Source organism: Malania oleifera, chromosome 3 (assembly GCF_029873635.1).
Source record: "Malania oleifera isolate guangnan ecotype guangnan chromosome 3, ASM2987363v1, whole genome shotgun sequence".
In the NCBI taxonomy this organism is placed as follows: domain Eukaryota; kingdom Viridiplantae; phylum Streptophyta; class Magnoliopsida; order Santalales; family Ximeniaceae; genus Malania; species Malania oleifera.
In genome coordinates this window covers 56,884,061-56,905,653 of record NC_080419.1, presented here as the reverse complement: position 1 = coordinate 56,905,653, position 21,593 = coordinate 56,884,061, and positions in this window count along the sequence as shown.

The following is a 21,593-nucleotide window of genomic DNA, read 5'->3' as shown; positions in this document are numbered from 1 at the left end:
TATGGCTCATAGGATAAATAATGTCTATTGCATAAATCTTGGTATGAGAGGTTAAGTAAATTTTTACTTAAAATTGAATTTACAAGAGGAAAATTTGATAGTAACTTATTCATTAAATCCAAAAACAAAGATATGCTAATAGTTCAAATATATGTGGATGATATTATATTTGGAGCAACAAATGAAGATCTATGTAAAGAATTTGCCACATGTATGCAAAAAGAATTTGAGATAAGTATGATGGGGGGGGGGGGGTTAAATTATTTTCTAGGACTACAAATAAAGCAAGCTAAAAATGGAACTTTCATAAATCAAACTAAGTACATCAAGGATATGCTCAAAAAGTTTGACATGGAACAAAGTAAACCTATAGGAACTCCTATGAGTACAACTACAAGTCTTGATAGAGATGAAAAAGGAAAACAAGTAGACATCACACACTATAGAGGAATTATTGGTAGCTTACTATATTTAACTGCTAGTAGGCTGATTATTATATTTAGTGTGTGTATGTGTGCAAGATTTCAATTAGCTCCCAAGGAATCACACTTAATAGCCGTCAAGAGAATTCTTAGGTACTTGGTAGGATCACTTGATTTAGGGTTATGGTATCTAAAGGACACGAATTTTAATATGATAAGTTATTAAGATGCTGATTATGCCGGTTGTAAGATTGATAGAAAAAGTACAAGTTGCACATGTCACTTTCTAAGACAATCGTTGGTGTCATGGTTTTCAAAGAAGAAAAATTCTATAGCTTTATCAACCGCCGAAGCTGAATATGTGGCAGCAGGAAGTTGTTGTGCACAAATCCTATATATGAAACAACAATTAAAGGATTTTAATTTAGAATATAACTCCAATAAACTGTGATAATACAAGTTCCATAAATATATCTAAAAATCCAATTTCACACTCAAGAACTAAGCATATAGACATAAGACATCATTTTTTGAGAGATCATGTTCAAAAGGAGGATATAATTCTTGAATTTATAAATACAAGTGATCAATGGGCCGATATTTTTACAAAACCTCTAAGTGAAGAAAGATTTATACATATTAGGAGGGAAATTGGGTTAATCCACAGTAGAGAAGTATATTAGTAGTAAAATTTCAGAATTTATATGCACTTCAGACGTCTGATGTTCACACCCCAGACGTCTAAACACTGTAGCATAAGAGTTCAGATGACTGAACCTAGGACTTTAGACGTCTGAACTCATACTGACTTTTAAAACTTCTAGGTTTTTAAAACTTCAGGCATCTGTACTTATCTTCAGACATCTGAAGTCGCGGGATTTATATATTTTCAGTGCACTAAACCCTAACTTCAAACTTTTGAAGTTCCTTGTCTCATTCATCCAACTTCAAACTTTTCATCTTCCCTCACTTTCCCTTCACTTCGAAACTTCTATCCTACTCAGATTCATCACACGAAACTTAGGGTTACTGAAACTTTGTGTCTTCATGCCTCGAATCAAGCAAACTGCGAACAAAGGTCCTTCATCAGGGAGGGAAACCCAAAATATTGATAAATGGTTAGTTGCTCTTTGAGCTCGACTCCGTTATCAAAATTCTTTGAGCTCTATAGAACCAATCTTAGGTAAAGTCTTGGATGTATCATTCTTTGTCACTGAATTTCCAGATATCCTTACATTGTTTCGTGATATTGGATGGTTTGATTTTATCACTCAACAATCCAAGGGTTGTTTTCCTCATTTAGTGAAAATTTTCTATGCAAATATGCAATATGAAGATGGGATTTTCTCTTCAAAAGTTAAAGGAAAGAAAATACTACTGAATTCTGAAATATTATCTCCCATTCTCAAAATTACTCCAGGAGAGTTTAATTGTCCTATGTTTGCTCAATCTTGGATCCTTGAACAAGGTTTTACTCCTGAAGCTTTGCTTCCATTAATCATGACAAATGAACCTGTCTATTTTGCACATCCTCCATTATACAAACAACTGAATTTAAAAGGCCAGATTCTCCATAAACTAGTTTCAACCAATATTATACCAAAACAAGGCTCTTTTGATCATCTTTCTTATATCGATTGCTTTGTTCTTTGGTGTTTGATTAAAGGCAAGAAACTAGACTTGGCTAGTTTAATTGTTAAGTGGATGTGGACCAAGCTAGAATCAAATCGAGTTATTCTTCCTTATGGAGGAATTCTCACTCTTTTCTTAACTCATCTTAACATTACCAATATTTCTGAGTTTTTCATAAAAAGAACCTGATATGATCTTTTTAATGAAACTTCTCTCAAGAAAATGGGATATGATAAGGGATGTTCCGGATGGTATTTGAAAGCTGCAAGGACTACACATGCACCACCTGCATCTGCAGCAGCTTCAACTTCAGCCTCAGCCTCAGCCTTTGCTCCAGTATCAACAGCTGCTCAATCTTCTTCCACACAAGAACTTGGCTCATCTCCAGAAGCACCTTCTTGGTTCTTATCCTTTCAACAAAATTTCTCTAGTTTCTCTTCTGAAGTACGCCCCAGTCTTCAGAATATCAAAGAAAAGGTCACATCACTTGACAAATAGGTCACTCATATTGAAAAATATCATGCCAAAACCTCTAAGAGCAGTGATCCCATGGACATTAGCTCTGCTCCTTAGAGTGGAGATGATGATGGTGGTGATGATGATGATGATAATGCTTCTGCAGAAAAAGAAGGAAATTTTGAAGATGAAGGTGATGAAGAAAATGCTGAAGAAGAAGGGACTCAAGAAGAAGGAGGAGAAGAAGAAGAGAAAGGAGATGGTTCTGAAGAAGAAGACTAGGAAAGCTAGATGTTCTCTAGTTTAGGTTCCTATGTAACTTTTTGTTTACAAGAATCACACCTTATGTATCTCAAATTATCTGTACTCTTGCTAAAATGTAACTTTTTGGTGTATGGATCATATATATATAGATGGAGAATGACTTTTGATGGTTCTTTATCATTGTCTTACTCTTTTTGATTAATGACAAAGGGGGAGAAAGAGTACTTGTGCTTAGTAAAGATAAAGTAAAAGTACATGATTATGTAAAAGTACATGTGAACTTGAAAAAGGGGGAAAAAGAGCATCTAGTAAAGATAAAGTAAAAGAACATGTGAACTTGAAAAATGATACTTGTGAACTTGACAAATGATACTTTCAGGCTAAATAGATAAATGCTATATATGAATGAATTGCAACATATATGTGAATTTGATCTTGATGATCCATGTGTGAACTTGATTTTGAATATATGTGAATTCAAATAAGAACTTGGTTCTTGGTTATATAGGAATTACATGGATATATGAACTATATGAACTTAAAATTTTCTATGGCTTATAGCAAGGGGGAGTTTTTATATATATATATATATGGCTTTCTTGTTAATGGTCATAGTAAGGGGGAGTAATTCATTTTATATAAATCTTTTATCTTTACTCCTTGTTTGTCATCATCAAAAAGGGGAGATTGTTGACCTAACAAGGTCTTTCAATTGGTTTTGGTGATAACAAACAAAGGATAATTTAACTTGAAAAGGTTGAGTTTTGGTGTTTCAGGAAATATAGATCAAATGTGGTTCAAAGCAAACTTCAAATATAGCTCAAGTATGGTGTAAGAGAAGATCAAGTATAAGTCAAGTACGAAGACAATTTTTCAATGATCCAAAGAGAGTTTAACATATTTGAAGCTCAAGCAAATTATTCAAAGAATCTCAAGAGCAATGAGAACTCAAGCATGATGGCTTAAGAAACATATTTGAAGTATTTCAAAAGCCAAAATATCATTTGAAATATGTTTTGAAGTTTTTTCAAGAGTTTATAAATATTTAAGGACCTATTTAAGAGTATTGAATTAAGTTTTATAAAGATAATAAGAGAGCAAATTAGTTTTTAAAAGAAAGATATTTATAAAACAAGATTTTTAAAGGCTCAGATGATTGAACTTTTCAGTTCAGATAACTGAAGTAGAGACTTCAGATGACTGAACTTTAAGTTCAGACATCTGAAGAATTACTTCAGACGTCTGGAGATTAAGTGTAGACATTTGAAGAATTAATGGAACAAGACAGAAAGTTGCAGTAGCAGTTCAAATGTCTGAACTTGCGATTTCAGACATCTGAACCTAGACTTCAGACATCTGAACCCAGACTTCAGACATCTGACCCTGTATTTAGTTATATTTTAAAGGGGATTCAGGAACTTCAGACGTCTGAGCTCGAATCCTCAGATGTCTGAACACTGTTCAACGGGCAAAAATTTTAAAACTCTTATTTTTAAATTATAGCCGTTTGAACCCTAAATTTTCTAACAACTTGGGAAACTCTTTAAGGAAACTTTTGCAACAAGGAAACCTACTTGGAAGCCTATAAATACATGGTTCTTGTGAATCAAAAATTATCCCAAGCATTGAAATTCTCTCAAAGCTCTCTTGCTCTCAAAATCTCTTTTGATCAATCTCTTGCAAAGTTGAAAGTATTGTTGTTCTGATATTTATTCATCAAATCCTGAAGAATTACTGATTTCTCATCTGGAGAAAAGGATTTTGGTGAATTCTTTAAAAAGCTTCAAAAGTTTATTTCATTCTTGATATTTTATCTTTTGAAGTACATAGTTTTGATTTGTACTAATCTGCTCTTTGTGTGAGCTTCTCTTGTACACCAGATTTTGATATTTCTTTTGTAGATTTTGGACGATTCCAGGCTGTTGGAACATTGACCAAACAAGGTCATATTGTTTGGAGAAGGCGGGCTTTAGCCTTGATCAAAGGAGTGGTTGTAAACAGGCATTGTTCCACCCAGTAACATAACTATTATAGTGGAACCCTTCGGTGTTTTGCCAAGGGCGAGGACGTAGGCTGTGTTGAAGCTGAACCTCTTAAAAAATCTTGTGTCTTTCTCTTTATTTTACATACTATATTTGCTGTGTTGTATGATTTAAAAGTGCAGGTCACAGGTTCCAAAGAGAAAGAAACAAAGACTCTTGGTATTTAGAAAGTACGTTTCGATTAACCGTTTACGGAAACCCAAAAGGGAGTACGTTGGTTAATCTACGGAAATCTTGATCAAGAGAAGTGCATACTAAAAGCTTATTCAAAGAAGGTGATAAACATTCACAAGGAAATCAACAAAAGCAAAATTATTCTTGATTGAGTCATCGAATTATTTTAGCTTTATTGATTGTCTTGTTTATTTAAATTACAAGTATTCTAAAGTGTGATTATCAGTTATCTGTTGTGCTTTCTTTAGTATCTTAAGAAAAATATTAAAAATTATCAAAATTAAAAAATTTCAATTCACCCCCCCTCTTGGGAAGCTATTCCTAATTTCACAAGAAATTAGACGTTGTCCTAAATAATGACAAGTGCCACTAGTACTCTTTCTATCTACTTTACTATCGGCAAATTTAACATCGGTGTTGCTAACAATCTCAAATGTCGTATGCTTAGGGTACCATAAACCTAACTCAATAGTTCCAATTAAGTACCTAAGTATTCTTATTACGGCTAACAGATGAGACTCCTTAGAAGCAGCCTGAAACCTAGCACACATGCACACACTAAACATGATATCAGGTCGACTAGCTGTAAGGTATAGGAGACTACCAATCATGCCACGATATAATTTCACCTCAACAGGGATGTATTGCTCATCTTTAACAAGTTTGGTGGAAGAAATCATAGGAGTATCAAGAATTTTACCATCTTCCATATTAAATTTCTTTAGCAAGTCCCTAACATATTTGGAATGACAAATGAAAGTCCCATATTTAGCCCATTTGATTTGAAGTCTTACAAAGAAACTCAGTTTACCCATCATGCTCATTTCAAATTCGCTTTGCATGCATTTGGCAAACTCATTACACAAATCATCATTAGTTGCTCCAAAAATAATATCATCAACATAAATTTAGACAAGGAGCATATCATCATTTTTAGATTTGATGAAAAGTGTAGTATCAATTTGTAACGATCTGATTTTTCATGCCATTTTTTTTTTTCACTTAAACATATATAGCTAATCTCTCTGTATTATCTACTAAAACATCTCAGGCCCCCAAGGAAGCATTGAGAAAACTCTGTTCACATTACATTCCTAAGCAGCCATAAACATAAAATTGTAAACTATATTTACAATACCAGAAATCTAGAAGGTCTTAAAATATACATTACAATACTACCAATGACATTCATCAAAAACCTTGGGATCTACCCATATAACCAACACTTAGGAAACACTCACCCTCCAAAAAGGGCAGCACAAGAACCTCTCTACCTGCGAGCCTGATTTGCTCGCCCAGCTGGATCACTTGAAAAATGTTAAGTCATTGAGATAAGACAACACTTAGTAAAAGAAGATATGCTATCACTAGTGTATGGAAACTGAGTTATACATTTAATATACTGATATAATACTGAAATTGTAAAACTGTTAGTCTGGTATACCGTACAGATCACATTTATTATAGTTTAAAATAAAAATGCATATATGAGTTTTCTAGTTACACATAATTCTAGTATCATAGTAAATATGCTGCTGTACTATAAATATGTATACATATGAACAACTATGATAATACCCTAGAAACTGAATATCATGATTTAACTCCTCATGACAGGGTTGTGCGGCTCGTAGGCGGGATGTAACTCTGGTTGGCCCACTAGGTAAGTTAATATCAAACTCTACCAATCATCAATTTGGACCACAGCAATCTCTCCGGGCACGATACGAGTCTCTACCTCATCAAACAGGCCTCCTCAACCCAGAATACTAGGGAGATTGCAATCTCTCCATAGATATGATTGACGGAATCCACATACTATTTGAGATATGTGGTTGCACTCTGATATGAAAATAGTAACAGTACCGTGCTCTGCTATCTGAATCTGACTAAATATTTCCACAAGGTCTGATACTATTTAATACTGATACTTATAATTATATTACTGTTTTTACCATGAAATTAACCATAACATTTTTAAAATGATCTGCACAATCTGAATTTCTAACTAAATAACTGAATAATTGAGTGTTATGGTTCTGAAGTCATGGCATTTTAAAAAATACTATGAATCATATTTTCTGAAAATCATATATGAATATTTCTGCTAATATACTGTAAAACATGATATTTGTAAAACTGTATAAATATTGTACTAAAATGTTATGAACTCATGCCACACAATTAAGTATTTAGAATCCCATGCTCACAAATTTGCATTTCATAATATAATAATAATATTTTGAAAAACTGAATAATAAACTGATATATATATGTAATCTTCTAGTAAACCTTCTAAAATTCCTAGCATAGCATATTTCTCTTACTTATCTGACTGAGAGGCTGGCCTCCACTTAACTCTCACACCCTCGGTGTACCAACCCCAAAAACCTGCATTTACATATACATATTTTCTAGAAAATCAATACACCCATATTTCCTAAGATTGCTTATTCATAATTTCTTGAACTATTCATAATTTCTTGAACTATAATTTACCTGGGCTCCTGAAAAATACTCACTGGGGTCCCCAACCCATATCTATAGGGTCCTGAAACACCCTATTCCTGAAAATATAATACTCAAATTTTACTTCACAAAACTACAGCATATTCCCATATAACTTAAAATCTAAACTCAAATAAGTCTGATACAACTGAAAATACCCAATCATTCAACTTACCTAAATTTTGGGATGGTTTCTAAGTTGGCCTAACCAACGATCTACTCTAGAAGACTTGAAGAAAATCTTCCCAGGAATAGCGTGGTAGCTTCCGATCGTTGAACCGGTGAAAAACGAAGCTGAAATTGTAGAGAGAAGGGGAGAGGGTTGGTTTTTACAAAGAGAGAGAGAGAGAGAGAGAGAGAGAGAGAGAGAGAGAGAGAGAGAGAGAGAGAGAGAGAGTTTCCTGCGCAACTTCTTGCTAAAAAATCCGATTTAAGCCTACTTATAGACTTGGATTCATCGACGAGACAAGTCACCTCATCGACGAGTCCATAAAGGGAGTTCATCATTGAACACGAATCCCTCATCGATGAACTTTAGGCTCTACAGAACCCTCTCTCGGTAAATTCTCATTGATGAGACACGTGTCCACGTCGATGATCCCTAGAAGAATACTCGTCAACGAAATCCCAGTATTCGTCGATGAGACCCTTATGAATCCTCTTTGAAATTTTCCTTTCCTTCTCTTTTTTATTATTTAATTACTATAAATTCTCTGAGTCTTTACACAATTTTGCCCCGTGTAAACCCATTTTTTAATACAAAACCACTAAGCCTCTCATACCAAACTCTAGGAACTTATTTCAATTCGTATAAGGCTTTGGACAGCCGGTCTACATGATCAAGATACTTATGATTTTCAAAACCGGGTGGTAGTTCTACATACACTTCTTCATTTATATAGTCATTTAAGAAGGCACTTTTAACATCCATTTGGTACAATTTAAAGTTCTTAAAATCGGCATAAGCAAGAAACATACAAATGACATCCATTCTAGCTACAAGAGCATAGGTTTCCTTAAAATCTATCCTTCCTTCCTGATTATATCCCTGGGCAACTAGTCTAACTTTATTTTGAGTTACTACCCCATTTTCATCCTTTTTATTTCTATAAACCCATTTAGTTCAAATAATAGTATGATCGTTAGGCCTAGGAACTAGGGTTTAAAGTTTGCTTCTTTCAAATTGGTTAATTTCTTCTTGCATAGACGTTACCCAAGACTCATCCCCTATGGCTTCCTTAATATTTTTGGGCTTTTCCTAAGATAAGAATGTAAAATGACTAACTAAATTTCTTAAGGAAGATCAGGTGGCTACACCACGTTAAGGTTCACTTATAATTTGATCTAAAGGTTGGTTTCTAATGAATTTCCAATCCCTAGGCAGCTCTTGAACCTCACTTTCGACTTTATCATTTTCAATTAATTTATCATTTGCTTCTGAATTGATATCCACATTATTTTCAATAGATAGCTTATCTAAACCTTTTCTAATATCAATATCATCTTCATTATCTCTTTTAGAAAATAGATTAGATTCATCAAACACAACATGAATAGATTCAACAACAATTAATGTGCTCTTATTAAATACTTTATATGCTTTACTATTGAGTGAATAACTAGGAAAATATCTTCATCAGATTTAGAGTCAAATTTCCCGAGGTGCTCATTATCTCTAAGTACAAAGCACTTACAACCAAAGACATGACAATAGGAAATGTTAGGTCTGTGGTTGTTCCACAATTCATATGGAGTCCTTTTAAGTGAAGGTCTGATTAACACTCTATTCATGACATAACATGCAGTACTCACAGCTTTTGCCCATAAATATTTGGGTAATTTATGTTCATTTAGCATTGTCCTACCCATTTCTTGCAAGGACCTATTCTTTCGTTCTACAACTCCATTTTGTTGTGGGGTCCTAGGTGTAGAAAAATTATGAGAAATGCCCTCTAAGTCACAATAGTTTTCTATGCCATCATTTTTTAATTTAGTTACCCTATAACTCCTTATGTGTGTGATTTTGTAGCCTTTTTTATTTTGAATTCTTCTACATAGTTTAGTGAATTGTTCACATGATTCATCCTTATGAGAGAGAAACAGCACCCATGTGAACTGAATTATTCAAAAAATGAGTAGTTCGGAAGCTATCCCAAGTATAGGAGTTCAGTCGTGTAATAATTAGCCCAAGGGCTAGATCATCTCCTCAAGGAATGCAGTTTAATTCCAAATTTTATGTAATTCCAATCAGAAAATAGAAAAACAAAAAGGTCACTGAACACGATTTAGATTCGGTTTCCTGAGATTTTTGAGATTTTGCGATGAAATTTAAACCCTAACTAAAAATTAAACACGCACAAAATAACTGTTTAAATACTAGATTTGAATACCGGAATAACGACATAAGTAAACCCTGCAATCATCCAACTGAATAAAAATATTAACTTTAAACGTAAACCCAAGCAAGAATACACTCTAAATAAAAACACCAACTTTAATTATATAAAAAAAAACACTGAAGAAAATAATTAGATCCCTATAAAAACTTTAAATAAGAAGACAAATTGAAATTAACAATAATAATGCTCAAACAAGAATTTAAATGCAAGAGCTATAAAGAGATTTAAACATAAATTTATCTAGTAAAAAGAAAGTTCTTAAATTAAACAAACTATTTTTAAACAAAAATTTAATCCAAACTTTGAATAAATTAAAAACTTAACAATAAAATTAATTTTAACAAAGTTCAAAGAAAGAGAGACATGAGAGAATAAGGGAGAAGAGAGAAGAGAGAAGAGCGAAAAAGAGAGCTAGCCATGAGAGAGGAGCAGCTACTGCCCCTTGCTGCGCACGCTGTTGCTACCAAAAACTAAAAAAAAAAAACTACAAAAAGCTACCCTAAGAGAAAACCCTAAAAGCCTATATATAACCCCCTCCAAAAAGCAAGCCTCCAATTTTGACTTTTTCCTTGCCTTTCTTTATATCTTAATTTAATATATGTTGCCCTTGTGATTTCTTCGGTGCCCAGTGCTTTAAGGAACGGACCCGGTTGCATAGCTGGGAGAAATCAAACTTATTTTATTTTTATTATTATTTTTTTCTTCTTTCTTCCTTTTATTAACACATAATCGGTTCTGCACTTTCAAGGCCAATTTTGGCCTAGTGAACGTCCGTATCTCTTAAAAATCGAAACATGAAAGTTGTAGATCTCTTTCTCAACTTTCCCTAGAATTTTGAATCATCTTAATTAGAACTTGGATGAGAGAGTTACCCACAAATTACGAAGTATAATCAGTCGTAAGCTTCCAATAGTCGCCCTGCAATAAAAAAATAAATTAATCAATAAAATCCAAATATTATAAATAATATACAATATTAAAATATTGAGAGTAATTAGATATTTAATTAAAAATATAATTCATAATGCATAAATTAAAATACCTAATTACACAATTTAAGCGTGTAATCATGAACCTAGAATAATCTTCCCCAATAACAAAGGCATACAATTTCCCACCTAGACTTTGAACTTGATTAGGACCAAATAAATCTAAGTGTAACATTTCAAATGGTCTAGTGGTAGATATGAATTTCTTTTTGTTAAAACTTGATTTAGTTTGCTTATCCATTTGACATGCATCACAGATTTTATCTTTCACAAAATGTGTTTTTGGCAAGCCTTTAACTGAGTCCTTTTTCATAAGTTTAGACAAAAGATCCATACTAGCATGTCCTAAACGTCTATTCCACAACTATCTAGCTTCATTTATTGTAGAAAAAATATGTAACTTGTTGAGAAGCTAAATTATCAAAACTAGTTGTACGCACATTTTCATGACGTTCAACAGTAAAAAGTACTTTGTTATCAGATTTACTCTCAACAATGCATTTATCATTTTCAAAAGATACTTTATACCCTTTATCACACAATTGGCTAATACTCAACAAATTATGCTTCAAACCATCAACCAGTACAACATTATCAATAACTAGGGAAGGTTCCTTACCAACCTTACCTACGCTGATGATTCTGCCCTTTGCTTTGTCCCCAAATGTCACGTACCCTCCATCATTGGGAGTGATGGATGTGAATTTGGCCTTGTCGCTGGTCATATACCGTGAGTAGCCTCTATCCAAGTACCACTTGTCCTTGGATGAGGACAATCTCAAACACACCTGCAAGAAAATCTAAGTATTTGACGCTGGTCCCCTAATTTTGTTGGGTCCACAGGGGTTAGTGCCCGAATCACCTTTGACTCTCCACACTTTTTTAATTCTTACATGTCTATTTCTAAGTGGACAGTCAAACTGAATATGACCAATTTGCTTATATTCAAAATATATCGTCACACTAAGGATCTTTAGGTGGAATTTGGGATTTTGATTCTCAAGTAAAATGTCCCAAATACAGATTAGGTCGTCTCATGTTTTCAATACCATTAAATCTAAGACCTTTTCTAAGAGAGTTTCTTTGGGCCCCAAGAAGTTTTTCAAAATTACATTGGCCCTCAGTAAATTTATAAACAATTTTGGAGCTATCCTCCAAATTTTTCTTAGGCTGGGCAATATTCAAATTTTTTCTTTAAGAACAACGACAGGAGAATTCTTTGTAATTTCAAATAGTTTTGACCCATTTTCACATTTCTTTTTAAAAACATCATTTTTCTTGGTCATTTTTGTAACTCCCCGACCCCGAGGGGCCGGTGATATTAACTTTTTACCATTGATTTACAGCGGAAGCAAATAAACTCAATTATTATTAAACCAGAGCACTAATTATCCATATTACAATCATTTATTTCAAAAGAAGAAAAATTACATAAGCATAAATATCTGGCATCATACTAATATTTCTAAACAATCTTTATTTTTCTATCCCCACCCGCATGCTTGCTAAGCCTGATTTCCAACATGCTCTTCAGAGTTATCTGAAATAAAAATATGATTGGAGTGAGACGACGTTCAGTAAGTAAATAAGATTATTATTAGTGTGTGGTAAAAATGAGCTTTTTAAAAATTTCGTAAAACAATATTTAATATTATAACTTCAAAACTGTCTCTAGAATAAATATAAATTTAAAAATTTCTATGTAAAACTTTTACCATCAACTATAACAGTAAAATTTTATAATCATAAACTATAATTGTTAAATTAAACTTTTAACTTTAAAACTGTATAAATATTTAATGATAAATATACATATACTTTTCCTTATACGTTTTCTTTAGATCGTCATTTAAGCACTAAAATGATCATTTTCATGTAAACTTATACTTTTCCTTCAAATCATCAGTAACTTTGTACACGTAATTAAATATGTATAAACATATATTGTAAAAAACCACCCTTAGGCCTGTTTGCCGTAAGTCATGTTTACCCTCATGACTGGGTTGTGCGGTCCGAAGACTGGACTTAGCTGGCTGGCCGACCAAACTAAATCAACGTACGTAAACTTTAAGTGAGATTTTCCTTATTAAGTCCTAATCCGGAACCAGGTGTGCACTCAGGAGAAATCCACTAACATAAATAACCACTCTGTAACAGTGTGGGTGCACTCTGATCCGTATAAACTTTAAGCTGCGGTACCGAGCATCTGTAACTTTGAACTTTCGTTGCCGTAAGGGGTTTTAAAATCATCTTATTATAATTTATGCAATTTAAAATAATATTGTGAAAATCTCATTTTTACTCATATTTTCATAAACAAATGCAACGTATAAATAAACTCATGCCACACAATTTTTATGTTAAAAATATATATAATTTTATTTTTGAATAGAAAGAAATGCTGAAAATTTACCCGAAGGGATTAGAACATTTCTTAACCCAAAAATAGATGCAAGTATATTAAAGATAGAACTGGTATAATTAACTATGCGTAAAAATAAACTCATGAAAATTTTGTGGAACTAATTAACATAATTGAAATTTACTTATAAAATAATCTCGGGTATAAATTTAAAATAAAAAAAAACTAACATAATCAAAATTTACTTACCTTCTTCCTTACGAACACTGTAACTATCTCTAAGAAATGAGATCGGAAAGAGTGGGTGATTGAGAACTTACTCAAAAATTCTCTCTCCACCACAATTTCTTTCACTCACTAATTCTTCTCTTCTTTGGAAAATTGTTGTGAAAAATGAAGGTTGAGAGCTCCCTATTTATAGGAAAATTTTGGGGAAGAAATGAAATTTATAAAAGTGTGGGGAGATAGGTGAAATTATAATTTTTAAAAAATTAAAGAATGGGCAAGGAATGGGTAAGGTATGGGTTGAGTATGGGATGGGGATGGAGGCCATGTGGGAGTGCTTACCACCATTCCCATTAAATAAATTCTTAATTTTTTACTCACCTAATTAATTAATCAATTAGTTAATTAATTATTTATTATTTTATTATTTTATTATTTTTCTTAATCATTATTATCATTGTTATTAATTTTGAACCATTTTTAGTATTTATTTATTTTATTATTTATTTTTGAATAAGAATTAAATTTGAATTTTGAAAACTCATGTGGGCCCCACACAACTTCGAGACTCGAATGGATCCTACGTAACTCGAATAACTCTTATACGATTTTATGCATTCTACATAACTTTGAGACTTGTGTAAACCGTCATACGACTTCGGGACTCATGTGGGTCCCACAGAGTCTTGTGGGCCCCACATATGATACCTATATTATTATTATTTTATCATATATTTCTACAAATTATATCAATCAAAACATTATTTTATGTACTTATTTACGTATATAAACAGTGTCTTGTAACTCCGAGACTTATGTGGACCCCACATAGTCTTGTGGGCCCCACATATGATACCTATATTATTATAATCTTATTATGTATTTTTACAAATTATGTCTGTCAAAACATTATTTTATGTATATATACTTATTTACGTGTACAAACAGTGTCTATCCTGTTTATCCTATGAAATTCCATTTTGACCAGGCCGACCTCCAGGGAGCGACTGAGCCACAATGGTCTCTGAGCACTTGCTTAGACAAGGTCTTTCTTAGACATCAAACATGGATTCAAGGATCCTACAGAAAAAAAAACACTTCTGTATTGATATTAACTTAATGACCATTTTTATTATTTTATTATTATTGTACTTTAATCGTATATATATTTTTGGGTCATCACATTCTCCCCTCCTTATAAAAATTTCGTCCTCAAAATTTGCTAATTTAAAATGAGTACTGTATAATTGGTTGCGCTATTAGAAAGAGCAAATTGATTAACGATTTAACTAAGACTTAGAATAGATTGAGGGTCAATTTGACGAAATATTTTATTTTGAGAATTAAAGTGTGAATCATTGGTCTAATAGGGGTTGAAATGGAAAAGAAATTCAGAAGATGTAGAAAAGGATAATTATATTTATATATATTATATATGTCTTATAAATTAAAAATATACGAGATTTGGCCTGTAGAGCCTTAGATCAACGTCAACATATATCGCAGTACTAGCGGTGTCACTGCTAACCGCTTGGTTCTTTCTTGGCAGAGTTGACCTCTTATAATGTCGCCGGCTTGGGTCGGAAAAAGGGAGAGAACGCCCGTTTGTTCGGCGAAGGAGGAAGAGCTTCTTCCCGAGTTATTGGTGGCCCGTATATGAGTCTCAATGCGAATTGAATTTCCTTGCAATGGTGAAGTAGGCCAGCATTATCCAAAACCCTTAGTGTGGTGACTGTGATATTGCCATTGTAAGGGATATGGCTCATTGGTGAGATATTAGTTGTAAGTTTCATAGTCGGAATATTCTCGATAGGGAAGAGGGTTGGAAGAATGGTAGGGGCACTGCTCAGGTCGGTAGTGGCGGAGGAGGTAATATGGAGAATTGATGGGGCAGTAGTTGAGATAGTGGCTTCTCCAACTGATCCATGTCTACGCCTACGGTTCTTAAACCAAAAGCGTATATTTCTTGGCTTGATTGGACCATACCGTCGGAGTTGTGCTGCAAGTAAGATAGTTCGCTCCACAGAAGGGAGTTCCCCTTGACTGCTGCAGAAGGCCTCCTCTAAAATCTCCAGCTGTGCCTTACTAGGTTTCCATCTTTGGATTGGCAATCTAGTGCTGCTCTCAGCAGCTTGAGGAGTTGGGTGATTTGGCAACATTTTTGAGTAATGATACAACCAAGAGAAAAGTTAGGAAGAACTAATCTCTTCAAACCGAAATGTGGTTGTTCAAGATGGTAGAAAACTGTGATGCTTAGAGTTTGAGGAGGGCGTACCCTTTTTATAAGGGAATGACCGCGTGTTGTGGAAATCAAGAGAGAGCGACGTGTACTGCGAGAATCGAGGGAGAGCGACGCGTGTCACGGATATCGAGCAATGCATTTTGCACAAATCGAGGGATAACGATATGTGTCACGAGAACCAAGAGGGGGTGACACGTGTCACAAATATCGATTAACGCGTTTTGCACAAATTGAGGGAGAACGACGTGTGTCATGAGAATCGAGAGAGAGCGACGCGTGTCACGGATATTGAGCAACGCGTTTTGCACAAATCGAGGGATAACGACATGTGTCGCGGAAATTGAGCGAGCGACACGTATTGCAAAATTTGCAGACTCTAGGTTCTTTTTATGTTTTTACATCTTTATTAATGCTTTAACTATAATTAATTTCATCCTTAGATCACCACTTGGGTGGGTGGCCTAGTGGTAAGGAACCAGCCGTGCATCCATGTTATCGCGGGTTTTAGTCCCCACTACGTCCAAGTGGTCTCATGCCCTGACCTTGCTTCGGGGGTAAGTGAGTTATAGCCGATGATTTCCACCCATGAGGCCCCTTTTTTTTTTTTTTTAACTGCAAGAGTACCCCTTTTATATATATATATATATATTTCATTATTATTATTATTATTAGATCAAATATATGTTGGGCATATTTAGCCGATTGATGATTTAACATTGGTTAGTTATTTGAAGAAAATTAGTTAATTTTTATATTACTTTCATTAATGAAATTTTTTTTATATATAAATAGAAAAATTTAAGTTGTATACAAAATTAAAGATTTCGTTGAAATTTGTACTCCTAAATCAAACTTGAATACTTGATGGAAATTGGATATTTAATGGAGAAAAAAAATAGATATACATATTTAACTTGCACATGCTAAGGGATTATATATATATATATATATATATATATATATATTAAATTTAAATATAATAAGTAATATTTAAATTATTTTTAATTCCTTATAAACTAATACAAAATTAAAATTAAAGATTTTATCAAAATATATATTCCTAAATTAAGCCTGAATGTTTTGTTGATAACTTAATATGTAATGTAAAAATACATATTCATATCCAACTTTTACATGCAAAGAAATTTTAGGTAAATTCAGATTTCATAATAGACGTTTGTTCATTTTTATTTGTATGTGTAGCACTTCTAAACTCAGTAGGGTCTAATGGGTTATTTCTTATATATTTAGTGAAAATAATAACAGAGAAAATAAATAAATCTTGGATATTATTATATTATTGTATTTATATATATAAATTTTAAATTATTAATGCATTTGACAATTAATTATGAATCATCAGTATAGGTACGTGTTTCTACAAACATAAATAATATATTTAAATTAATTAACGTGTCTTCAATAATACTACTATTTTTCTTAGAGAATTTATAATTATTACCTGTCTTTAGGAGCCTTCACGTAAATCTCATTTCCTCCAATGTTACTATCTTTAGGATCTATTCTTAAACAATGATCAAATGTTATTTCAAAATCATAAATCTATTATTAACGTATAATAATATAACAAACTAAAATAATTATTCTAAACTACCTAATCCTAGCCAAATCATGTTTTACGCCTAAGTTCTCGAAAAATCTATATATTAGAGTATGCAGAACTTATATCCTATGCTCTGGTAAAATTTTCCTTAAAGTCTACAGATCCTATAACCAACTTGTCTCTGATACCAAATGTAACACCCCGACCCCGAGGGTCCTGGGATATTAACTTTTTACCATTGATTTACAGCGGAAGCAAATAAACTTAATTATTATTAAATCAGAGCACTAATTATCCATATTACAATCATTTATTTCAAAAGAAGAAAAATCACATAAGCATAAATATCTGACATCATACTAATATTTCTAAACAATCTTTATTTTTCTATCCCCACCCGCATGCTTGCTAAGCCTGATTTCCAACATGCTCTTCAGAGTTATCTGAAATAAAAATATGATTGAAGTGAGACGACGCTCAGTAAGTAAATAAGATTATTATTAGTGTGTGGCAAAAATGAGCTTTTTAAAAATTTCGTAAAACAATATTTAACATTATAACTTCAAAACTGTCTCTAGAATAAATATAAATTTAAAAATTTTTACATAAAACTTTTACCATCAACTATAACAGTAAAATTTTATAATCATAAACTATAACTGTTAAATTAAACTTTTAACTTTAAAACTGTATAAATATTTAATGATAAATATACATATACTTTTCCTTATACGTTTTCTTTAGATCGTCATTTAAGCACTAAAATGATCATTTTCATGTAAACTTATACTTTTCCTTCAAATCATCAGTAACTTTGTACACGTAATTAAATATGTATAAACATATATTGTAAAAAACCACCCTTAGGCCTGTTTGCGGTAAGTCATGTTTACCCCCATGACTGGGTTGTGCGGTCGGAAGACTGGACTTAGCTGGCTAGCCGACCAAATTAAATCAACGTACGTAAACTTTAAGTGAGATTTTCCTTATTAAGTCTTGGTCCGGAACCAGGTGTGCACTCAGGAGAAATCCACTAACATAAATAACCACTCTGTAAACAGTGTGGATGCACTCTGATCCGTATAAACTTTAAGCTGCGGTACTGAGCATCTGTAACTTTGAACTTTCGTTGCCGTAAGGGGTTTTAAAATCATCTTATTATAATTTATGCAATTTAAAATAATATCGTGAAAATCTCATTTTTACTCATATTTTCATAAACAAATGCAACGTATAAATAAACTCATGCCACACAATTTTTATGTTAAAAATATATATAATTTATTTTTGAATAGAAAGAAATGCTGAAAATTTACCCGAGGGGATTAGAACATTTCTTAACCCAAAAATAGATACAAGTATATTAAAGATAGAACTGGTATAATTAACTATGCGTAAAAATAAACTCATGGAAATTTTGTGGAACTAATTAAAATAATTAAAATTTACTTATAAAATAAACTCGGGTATAAATTTAAAATAAAAAAAAACTAATATAATCAAAATTTACTTACCTTCTTCCTTACGAACTCTGTAACTATCTCTAAGAAATGAGATCGGAAAGAGTGGGTGATTGAGAACTTACTCTTAAATTCTCTCTCCACCACAATTTCTTTCACTCACTAATTCTTCTCTTCCTTGGAAAATTATTATGAAAAATGAAGATTGAGAGCTCCCTATTTATAGGAAAATTTTGGGGAAGAAATGAAATTTATAAAAGTGTGGGGAGATGGGTGAAATTATAATTTTTAAAAAATTAAAGAATGGGCAAGGGATGGGTAAGGTATGGGTTGAGTATGGGATGAGGATGGAGGCCATGTGGGAGTGCTTGCCACCATTCCCATTAAATAAATTCTTAATTTTTTACTCACCTAATTAATTAATCAATTAGTTAATTAATTATTTTATTATTTTATTATTTTATTATTTTATTATTTTATTATTTTATTATTTTATTATTTTTCTTAATCATTATTATCATTATTATTATCATTGTTATTAATTTTGAACCATTTTTAGTATTTATTTATTTTATTATTTATTTTTGAATAAAAATTAAATTTAAATTTTGAAAACTCATGTGGGCCCCACACAACTTCGAGACTCGAATGGATTGTACGTAACTCGAATAACTCTTATACGATTTTATGCATCCTACATAACTTTGAGACTCATGTAAACCTCCATACGACTTCGGGACTCATGTGGGCCCCGCATAGGATACCTATATTATTATTATTTTATCATATATTTCTACAAATTATATCAATCAAAACATTATTTTATGTATTTATTTATGTATATAAACATTGTCTTGTGGCTCCGGAACTTATGTGGACCCCACATAGTCTTGTAGGCCCCACATATGATACCTATATTATTATAATCTTATTATGTATTTTTACAAATTATGTCTGTCAAAACACTATTTTATGTATATATACTTATTTACGTGCACAAACAGTGTCTATCCTGTTTATCCTATGAAATTTCATTTTGACCAGGCCGACCTCCAGGGAGCGACTGAGCTACAATGGTCTCTGAACACTCGCTTAGACAAGGTCTTTCTTAGACATCAAACATGGAATCAAGAATCCTACAAAAAAAAAAACACTTCTGTATTAATATTAACTTAATAACCATTTTTATTATTTTATTATTATTGTACTTTAATCGTATATATATTTTTTGGTCATCACAATTTTGCTTACAAATTTAGATACACAAAATATATTCATATTACAATTTTTTAAAAGTAGGCATGCTATCAGAATCACAATCATCATCAAAATAATATGAAAATAAAGAACAAAAAGACAATACCTCATCATCCCATGCCATTAGGCACAAGTTTTTAATCTCAAAGTCACTGCAATTTGAATATGAATCATTGTTGTTTTATCTATCCCACGAGATACCTACTTTCATGGATTTCTTCTTTTTCCTAGACTCCTTTTTCAATAACAGGCAATCGGGTTTGATATGCCCAACCTTGTTGCAATGGAACATTCGATTTTTCTTTTATTTTACTAGACTCTCCATTCTCAGATACAAAATCTCTAAACTTTCTGTATGGCCTACTGTTCTTTATGAAGAACCTACTGAACTTCCTAGTAAGCATAGCTATATCATCTCCAAATTCAGGTTCACTGCACTCACTAGAAGTATTAGTTCACTTTTTTAAGGTAGTCACTTTCTTCATTCTATTGTACTCATTTAGTCTCTCATTAATAGCTAACTTATAGGTGATAAGTGAACCTATCGGTTCATCTAGTGACATAGCCTTAAGGTCTCTACCCTCAGATATGGCCGTAGCCTATGCTTCCCAAATAGGAGGCAAACCCCTAAGGACTTTCCTAATCATCTCATACGTAGGATAGGTTTTACCTAATGCATACAGTGAATTAATGATGTGTGTGAATCTGTTGTACATGCTTTGTATGGACTTATCAGTGTTCATCCTAAATGCTTCATACTCGCTGGTCAACATATCAATCCTACTATCCTTCACGTCTTTAGTACCTTCATAGGTGACCTCTAACTTATCCCAAATCTCCTTAGCAGAAGAACAAGCCATAATTCTATTAAATTCATTAACATCAAGTCCACAATAGAGATTATTCATGGCAGTAGCATTTAAACTAACAACTTTCATATGCTCATTAGTATATTCATCTTCAATCTTAGGAACTTTAGTTTCATCTTTAGTTATCATGGGAACATAGTTTCCTTTAGAGACAACTCTCCACACATTCCAGTCAATATTCTGAAGGTAAATACGCATCCTTTGTTTCTAGAAGGTGTAATTGACACCGTTGAAAATAGAAGGACGTGTGGAAGAGGGTCCCTTAGGGAAAGGGGTTACAGTGTTATGAGCCATCTAGATCTTTTGCAAAATAATGGTCAAGTCTAAGCTACTAGGCTCTAATACCAATTGTTAGCTTTACTATAATCCCAAGAGGGGGGTTGAATTGGTATTTTAAAATTTCTCCCCTAAGTCAATTAACCAGAAAAAGTATTACACAACCCTAGGGTTAATCTAATGTAGATATAAAATAAATCAATATATATGCTGAAATTAAATTACACAAGTAAGCTAATTACACATGCAATGTAAAGCAAGTAAAGAGAGATAACACCAGATATGTTATCAAGGTTCGGCAAAATGCCTACATGAAACGACCTACTAATAAAATGAAATCTTTTTCTCTAGTTTTAAATTCAATCATTAACCCAAACAGCAGAAGGCGAATTATATAAAATAAAACCACACATAATACAATACTAAAGTGTCAAATCATCCCACGATGGTAT